Below are 9,257 nucleotides of genomic sequence, written 5' to 3'. Positions count from 1 at the left end.
ATCACTAGTTTTATGATTCTGATTCAGAAAGACAAAAATGAAATGTTTTAAATGAACTCTACAGTAGGAAGTATTTATTAGAGTATTGTTTGTTTGTTTGTTTTGGATGAGATTTAGCATCTATTTACCAGTATGCATCCACACACACTCCACTCTCTGGCTACTGATCAATTTAGAGAATGAGACAAACAACTTGAGTAAATAATTTGCTATTTCCTGTAAAGATATCTAATAATAGAACAATCCCAACCTGCTAGACACGACATGCTTAGGAAGGATGTAGCAAGACACTGTTTTGAGCTGCTACATTGCTGTCACCCTTATTTTCAGGGCAATATTAGAATCAATTGCTAAAGACTCTAAGGTTTATGCTGCTAAATGCATGAGCATCTCACTGCATCAGCCTGGCCAAAGAGAAGGCAGAGTTTCACTGCTGTTATGTGGTTTGCACTTTTGGCTTTTGGATTAATTGACCAAACTTTGGGGAATAATTTGCTGCTTTCTCTAAGCAGAGCAATAGATGTCATACATATTTCTCTGGGGATGTGAAAAGCTATTGAGCTCCCTTTTGTTTGTTTTAAAGTTGTCAAAGACTCTTGGCTGACTTGGAAAGATGATCATGCTTTCTAGACTCCAGCCTTCATTAAAGTTAGTGGGACAACAAAGAGAGAAAGACTCAAGCTAACAGTTTAGCTCAAGCTCACAGCACTGGGAAATGCTAATTAGGGAAGGTACCAAGAGTGCAAAAAATGTGTGACTGAGGAGCCTATGCAGAGTTTCCTAGAGGAACTGAAGGACTTAGGAATACAAGTCCCACCACTTGCAGCTCCAGAACCTGGGCTAGGAAGTTTTGTTTGAATTCTTGGACAAACAACCAAAAAACCACTTGCATCTCCTCTCCTGTTCATGCTTAAGATTCTATCTCCAGAACAAGAAAATACACTATTCCTTGAAAAATCTGTGGCTGGTTAATTGCTTTAACCTTTTTACCTGACTTGCAGGTGTGATTTGTACTGAACCAAGGGCTATACATCAGCCTGAGCTTTAAATCTTTCTGTATACTCAAGCTGACCTGTAATAAAATGGAACATTTTCTTCTAGAAATTTAATTACTCTCAACAACGACAGAGGACCTGATCTGTGGCTTCCTAGAAAACTGTTAGATGGTCTTTATTGAGGAGTCACTCTTTTTATTAATTGGTAAGTTACACAAGAAAGGAAAATAAATGAAAAGAAGGCCATTTCCCTATTAGGGGCCCTAACGCTGCAGGTGGATCTTGTCACAAAATGGAAGATGTTATTGATTGGAAGAACACAGAAAAGAACAGATCGTTTTATGTTCACAGCAAATGATAAAACTATTTAGCTAACTGTTTTCAATTTGCACTTTCAGTATCTCTGCATTAGTAACCTGCATTTCTATAACTTCTACACTGGAAAGAAAAGGACAATACTTTGGAAAAAATCAGTAAGGAACAAATGGACCATGCCTATTATTAGGAGAAAATGCTCTTATGTAAATTGTAATACAATTGTAGAACACAAAGTTCTAAAAGAATCCACTAGGAAACATGGATTTACCAAAAAAAAAAATAACCAAAACAACCCAACAAACCCAAACCTACCCATCCCTGCTACGAATCAATTTTAAAAGTGTGTGGACAAACTTCATGTGATTAAATCAATGTAGCCCTATTACAGTGAGAATGAAATAAAATTTATTTCTATTACCTGAGGATGTAGCCTTTCATATTATCTCATTGACCTTTCAGAAGTAGCTTACTTCTTGAAGATTAGTTTATTTAGTTCACAATGGGGATTTTAAAAGAGAGAATACAAAGAAAAACATAGCCCTCCCTTTATTTTCCTCTATGCTGAGAAACAGAGTGTGTTTTCCTCAAAGTAGTTGGTATTTTCAAACAAACCAATATAATAACTGCCCCAAACCTGAGAGGGGCTAAATTGGAAAATACTTTCTTAAAATCCTGAAATCACAGATTCCTGCTTGCTATCAGTGAAATCAGTGCAAGAACTCCCCTTAAATTCAACAAAACCAGGCTGTGGTAATTCTGAGAGTAAGGCAGAAGAGTAACCTCAAATTTCCAACAGCAAAGGTTTCTCTCCTTTGCAATAAAATCTTAGAATTTATTGATATAGTAACATTAAAATTGTTCATTCTACATCTTCACTACATTTGTTTTCAGTACAGCATATTATTAACTGAAATCAGCTGGGCAGTGATTAATTTCAGGAGGTAAGGATTGTCTGGTGCTTAAGAATGTCCACATGATAGTTGGTTGTACTGGCATTACAATAAATTTTTTCAATGTGGATAAACTACTGAACTGGGAAAAAAACCTGGCTAGCTTCTAACAGGACTGTATCCAAAATGGATACTCTTTGTTCTTTAAAAAGAATCCACGCAGTTTAATCTCCACGAGGCCAGCAGCCAGTTTGGGATAGAGGACAGCTGTGATGTGCTGTGCTGTGCAGGCCAGATGAGGCACCATGGTAGAAAAGGCCTGTAAAAACTGAGACACTGATGAAGACCCTAATGAAGAAATGAAAATTAATAACTTTCCAATAATGACATTTGAGAAATAAACATCAGTCCTAATTTATGTTCTTTTAGTGTTTCACCAGCTCATCACAATTGTCTGTTATAGTTTTCACTCACTAAGCAGCACCAGAACATTAGACTTTCATAAATGTCCAAAGACAGTAATTATAGTTCACAACTACTGGGTTTTTTGTGGACAGGTTTTTATGTCAAAGTGTGATAATTAGCAAAATAATTACATAATACAGAAACTACAGAACTGAATTATTTAATGACTTGTTATTATTCTTTTCTATAGCTTTTACTTTTAAAATACTCCTCTAAAATTGTAACATAAAATATCACTTTATTCAATAGAAATGAAGTGTAGCAATGCATATGAAGATTTAGGCGTTGTTTTGGTTTGTTTTTTAATAATCAGACTGTCCATGCCAGGTAAAATTACCAGACTAGTGCTCTCTGTATCTGCAAAGGTTGGATTTATTCTTTTTCACATTAATGCCTCCGCTTCTGGATTCCCAATGTCTGTATTTGCCTGAACTCCCCAAGAAGTTTGTTCTGCTTCTGACAGACCATCGTGTGACTCACCTGAAGAGCTCAGAAGTGCTGACTTGTTACAAAGCACTTGGTGTAGGAGAGCAGGTGCAGGGCAGCGTGGTCTCTGCACAACAGAAAAGGCCAGGGCAGCCTCTCCCTTGGAGCCAGTGTTGCTCCTACCCCCTTGGCTTTCTACCCTACTAACACTGTGCCAATATTTTTTTGCAACAAATTTCAGTTTTCTCAGTTCTACCCTTAGATTAGTGGGATTCTGTGGGTAGTTACCACTACCTGAAGGTGCTACTGTCTGCATTCAAAAAACATTATAAAGCCAGAGCCTTCAAACTACCTTTTATAGTTGGAGCTGGTGGCTTAAACACTGCACAGAAGCAATTCAGGAGGTGGCACACACTGCAGGTCAGACATACTTGAAATTGTCAGCAATCATGCTTTATGACATTATAGTGATGGATAAAAGTTGATATCATAACATTGGGTTAGTAAGACACTTTGGGATGAAAAGACTCTTATAGAAATAATACATTATTTTATAAGTTATTCCTCCCATGCACCATGAAAAATTTTGAAAAGGAAAAGCAAACATGCATTGAAGGAAGACAATATGAAAGATTTCTACCTGCTGTTGGGTTAGCCATTGATTTTTCTGACCGAGAATGTCTTTTCATAGTTACTCATTACCAGGCAACCACAAAGCAGCTTGATTCAAGATCCACTTTAGTGAAGAGGGACAAAACCCCAACCCAGCCTTAATCAGTCTCCTATTTATTCTAAGAATGAACAACAGTCCTGTTTGGAAATAGGTCACAGGAGGAGGGAAATGCAAACAGCAACCATTAATGCACATTTCACCTAAACCACATCATATTATTTTTAAAGAAAAATATTTCTCCACACTCCTGGTGCAATAATATGTTGCGTACAGACCAGGAAGATGTATTTGTTTGGGGATTTGGGGTTTTTTTAAGATGGGAGCTTTAAGTTCAGAACAGATATTTTTTGTGTTACATTGCCAGGCAGCATAAATGAGCAATTTGAACCAGGATTATTTTCAGATTTCGCTGTCACCAAATCTAACACAACAAATGAACTTTAGACCTGAGAAAATGTAGCTGAGAGTGCAGATTAGTTTCACCAACAGCTATTCAGAAGCATTTGATTGCTTAATGATCTTTAAGCTCAAGAGTCAAACATTGCTTCATACAGCAGCAAAGGTCTTTTCATATATCCACACAAGAGCATTTTATTTATTTTAAACAAGCAAAGCACTCACCAAATCTGCACTCATGGTTCCTCAGATTTCTCTACCACCACACAAATGCATTCTTTACAAGCCAGCTCTTGCACACAATCAAGTGTTTTTTTCTGGCAGAGTTTTGCACTATGGAAAGTAGGACTTCATTATACAGACTCACTAAAAAAATCAGCCTCACATCCCAACATTAGATTGTCAAATAATTTACAGGGAAACGAGCTTCAAATATGGATATGTGAGGGCTAAGGGGTCGTATTCCTACTTCAGCCTGCTCAATCAAAGGGTTTTTGGTCTATTTTCTTTTAAAGAGCTGCTGTAGCAGCAGAAAATACCCTTCTTAAAGCACTAACGATCTGCATCCCCTTTGTGCTTCCCTATAACCTGTTGGACAGCATTTGAAAAATGTCACATTTAGCATCAAAAAACAAAGGGTGGGCTCAGAGTTGAAAAAGGATTAGGAAACTCAATGCAGCAAGTTTCAAATGCCAAGAGCTATTTAGGCCTGCTACAGAGCAGAGACACCTGCAAGAGATTCACTGCTGAGGTCATTTGGTATCCTAAGGCAGTGCCTGAGCAAAGGGACCCACCAGAACCCCACAGCACCTCTGCACCTTGGAAGCAGAAAGATGGCATTCCTCAAAAGGCTCTTATGCAGAGGACGCCCAAGATTTTTCATCTTCCTCTACTAATAGGTGTACTTAAATGATTTTCAGGATCCCATCAGCTTTCAACAATTAACTTACAGCAAAATAAAATTCACATTCTTTTTCTTGCCCAGTTTCATCCATATCCTGCACTGCTACAGGAAGGAGCAAGTGGAACAGGCCACCTCTGAGCTGGCTATTGCCAGGAGAAAGGTCCATTGCACAGCACAACCAAGATTCCCAACAAAGGCACCACACTTCTCTCTTACAAGTTTTTGGAGTCCACAGATTAATAAAATTAACATGGTGGGCCAGCCACTAAATATACAAAGAATTAAAATCAAAGCTTTCCAAAAATAACTGATCTAAATTTTTGAGTTATCTGAAATGGACATCAATTTGATCCAGCACTACCATGCCCAAGTAACAGCCACTTTCTGCCTCTTTCTATTTTCTTTTCAAGCAGGTATTTGACAGAAACTTTGGGCTTGTAAAGACTCAATAAAGCCATTTCAATTTGAATTAATGTGTTACTCAGGACACTTAGTAACTTGCAAAGGATTCTTGGTGTTGGATATTTCTTTCCCTAGGATCACCTCAAACATCCTAACAATCAAGGTTAGGTTTGAAGGTTAGTTCATTAGGCTTCAGAGCAAATTACTACAGGGAAGACCCTAAGAGATCTTTGGCACAGGAAAATCTACAACCATGAAGAAATTAAGCACCACAAGAAAAGCAAATCTGTTTTCAATCTGTAGATGAAATCATGAATAATGTATCTGTTAGAACTGCTAGTAAATAACTTGTGGAAATACAGTCAAGACACACATTTAGCTCACTACACCCAGAAAACATTTTTGAGGAAAACTTTTTTGAAACCACTACAGATTAGGTAGAATATAAAGCCCTCGAAATCTGCACTTTCAAGACAAACAGTTTCAAGACATACTAAACTTGATCCTTATAAAATTATTTTGCATTGTTAAGTAAAAGAATTAAGTTCTAGGAATCAGCAGAATAATCACCTTTTGCCCTTTAACAGTAGCTGGAATAATTTATTTTTTGTTACAACCTCTAAATAGGTAAATATACTCCCTTCTTGAGTAATTGCACACTTTATCTCCTATGGCTTTTACTCTTTACAAAATAAAGTTGGAGTCAAACATTCTGTTTTAAGATCTATCATGAGTTTTAGCATCCATCAAGATGTCAAATGACTGGCTGCATTTATTTACAATACATTTTCCAGGTAAGACTATTTCTAACCAGCTGCCCACATTATATTTAGGATATACTCATGATGACTCCAGACATAAAATGGAAAGGGTCCATTTTGAAAGGACATTAAAAGTGTTGTCACCAGCCACTGGACAACAATTAATTATTTTCTAAAGATTTAGTTCTAAGAAAACAAGTTTGGTTTTAGTATTTAAAAACCTGAGCTGAAATTCTGACAAAACAGAAATCAAGTTATGTCTCACAAACAGGAAGATTTACTTACATTTCAGCTTCTTTTCTGCCACAAGGGAGAAGACTGTCAATTAAAAAAGACATAGATTTTTAACCATAAACACCATTTGATCAATTTGCTTTTTAATGAAAAGAGTCTCAGCAAATCAATTTAATGCCAAACAGGACAATATACAAACATTTCAAATTATTTATGTATTTCCAATGGTGTACAGTGGACTACCAGAAGGAAAACTACCAGAACCTGCAGTATGTGCACATCTCCCAGGGAAGGACAAGAACACACTTCAGTAACATCAGCTGTGCTTCAGGAACTGCTGAACATGGATTTTAGCTGCAAGTAAATCCAATTAACTCTTGAATAGTTCTACACAACCCCCTCAGCATGGCAGCTTTGAGCAGCTGCTGCCCTGCAGCTGCAACACCACCCCACAGCCAATTTCAGAAGACAAGGAAAATGGATCCTTCCATAGGTTTCCTATGTATTTGAGGATGAAAATTAGACAAAAGTCATACATTAAGAAATCTTTACACATGTATTATCTTCCATTTATTCTCAGGCTTACAGGCTCTGCTCCAGCTTTCCTGAAAGGAGAACCAGCAGATCAGGGTCACCTGAACAAAATCAGCTTCCAAACTCCAGGCAGGGGGGCCCAGGACTCAGCTGGGGAAGGACCCTGATCCTACAAAAAATGCAACTCGAGTAACTCTTTCCACAGTGCTCTGAAGGGGAAGACAGGGCGTCAAGAATGGTGATAAACTGCAGTAGTTAGATTAAACATTTATTTTTTTCATATATTCACAAAATCTTCACAAAAGTATTGAAACTCAAAAAGGAATTAGACTTGAGTCAAATACAGAGATGAAATGTACAAGACAAATGAGCAGGCAAACTAAAAGGTCTTGAAAGTATTTTACTTCAGATTGAAAAACGAACAGTTCAACTGTTCCGTTTAAATAAAGTTTTGCAAGATATACAGTATTTTATGAATACAATGCTGGTCATTTGAGGCAATGTAAAATACCTCAATTTTTCCTTCATGCTTTTTTTTTTTCTTTTTTTTTTCTTTTTTTTTTTTCTTTTAGAAAGATACTGTTTACCAAAAAGAAACTTGAGCAGTCCAGGAAAAGCTTTTTTCCATTAAATTTATGAAAACCATAAATTGAGGCAAACCTAAGATTCCCAATGGAATCAAGATTATCTTCCCGCTACCACCACCTTAAAATTATCACATGCTTATTGGAACACTAATATCTGCACCCTAGGAGTACATTTGCTTTCAACAATGAGGGTGATTCTTTTAAAAAACACTTCAGTGTGGTAAATGCGATACAGATCTTTGCAAGTATTAAGTTTTGGAACAGTTTTGCTAATAGCAGCTAACAATACTGGATTAATATAATTTATAAATAATTGTTCCCTAAGCGGTGAACATAAGTCTACACATTCACAATAATCTAAAACAAAATAAATAGTGACTATGCATAATGTGGTACAACTTTCACTAGTTTCTATGAAGAAAAGCTGAACATCTTGATAAAATTATCTGATCAAATTAAAATATGACTCTAAAAATTAAAAAAAAAATTGTCAAATTAACATCACGTAAGCTTAGTGTTGGAGTAAATGTTATGAATTGCTGTATTTTTGGAATATATATATATATTTTCCTTTTTGAAGTAAAACACTTTAACACATTGAAAATGTTTATTAATTTAAGTGATAACATTGGTTCTGGTCTCATTTTACTTTAAAAATCATTGCACTCATTAGTGCCCATAAAGGTCAGGTTGGTCTGTAGTATTCTGTAAATGTATATAAAAAGTTTCTCTAAGCTAACAGTACTTTTTATAAAAGCATCATCTCAGAACTGCTGCATTTAATACAGCCAGGTAAGCCAAGTATAGAGTCTCCTCTTTACAGAAATATGTGAAAGTAAATGCCACTTAACTCTCTAGCACTGAAGTGTCCCCAGTCCTGTTCCAAACTACGCCTGTGAGTGCAATTTTCCATTTCTTCCGCATTCATGGCATCAAAGGTACTGCAACCTAGACTTGTGATGTGACTGAACCACACACATGTGGAGTTTCAATGAAATGAGAACTAGGTCAATGAAGAAATATTATGAGATATGAAAGGTTTGGGTCTTTAAGGCAATATAAAGTATATTTCATTATTTGAAATTGTTTTGTTTTTAATAATTAAGTGTATATATAAAAATGCCTAAGAGGGGAGTGAGAAAAAAATACTTTAATTGTAAAATTTACTTAAAGCTTCAACAGTTATCATCTCCTACAGGAGTTAGCAAAAATATAAAAGACAAAAAAACCCAGACCTGGAAGGGGGAGGAAAGGCACAAACAAGGAGGCATGGGATTAAAGCAGCCCAGGAATGCAAACGTCTGTAACAAACTGACTTTTGTTGTTTTGTTTCTTTTTTTTAAACAAAAAAAAAACCAAAAAAAAAAAACAAAAAACCCAAAACCAAAAAAAACAAAAAAAAAAAAAAAAAAAACAAACCAAACCAAAATAAAACAATCATCACCATCAATCAAACAAACAAAAAAAAAAAAGAAAAAAAAAACCCCAAACCCCAAGTGGCCCTTTGTTTTTCTTTAAAAAAAAGAAGGTAGGGTCGAGGAGAGACCACTAAGGGGAGGAAGAGAAGGATGCAACTATAAAACCCCACTGCCTGAAATGATGGCACTCTAGAAAACAAGGTGAAGGTTACTTCTCAGAGATGACAAGCTCAGTGTCTACACAAAGTACATGT

Source organism: Molothrus aeneus, chromosome 11 (assembly GCF_037042795.1).
Source record: "Molothrus aeneus isolate 106 chromosome 11, BPBGC_Maene_1.0, whole genome shotgun sequence".
In the NCBI taxonomy this organism is placed as follows: Eukaryota; Metazoa; Chordata; class Aves; order Passeriformes; family Icteridae; genus Molothrus; species Molothrus aeneus.
This window is presented reverse-complemented; position numbering follows the sequence as displayed.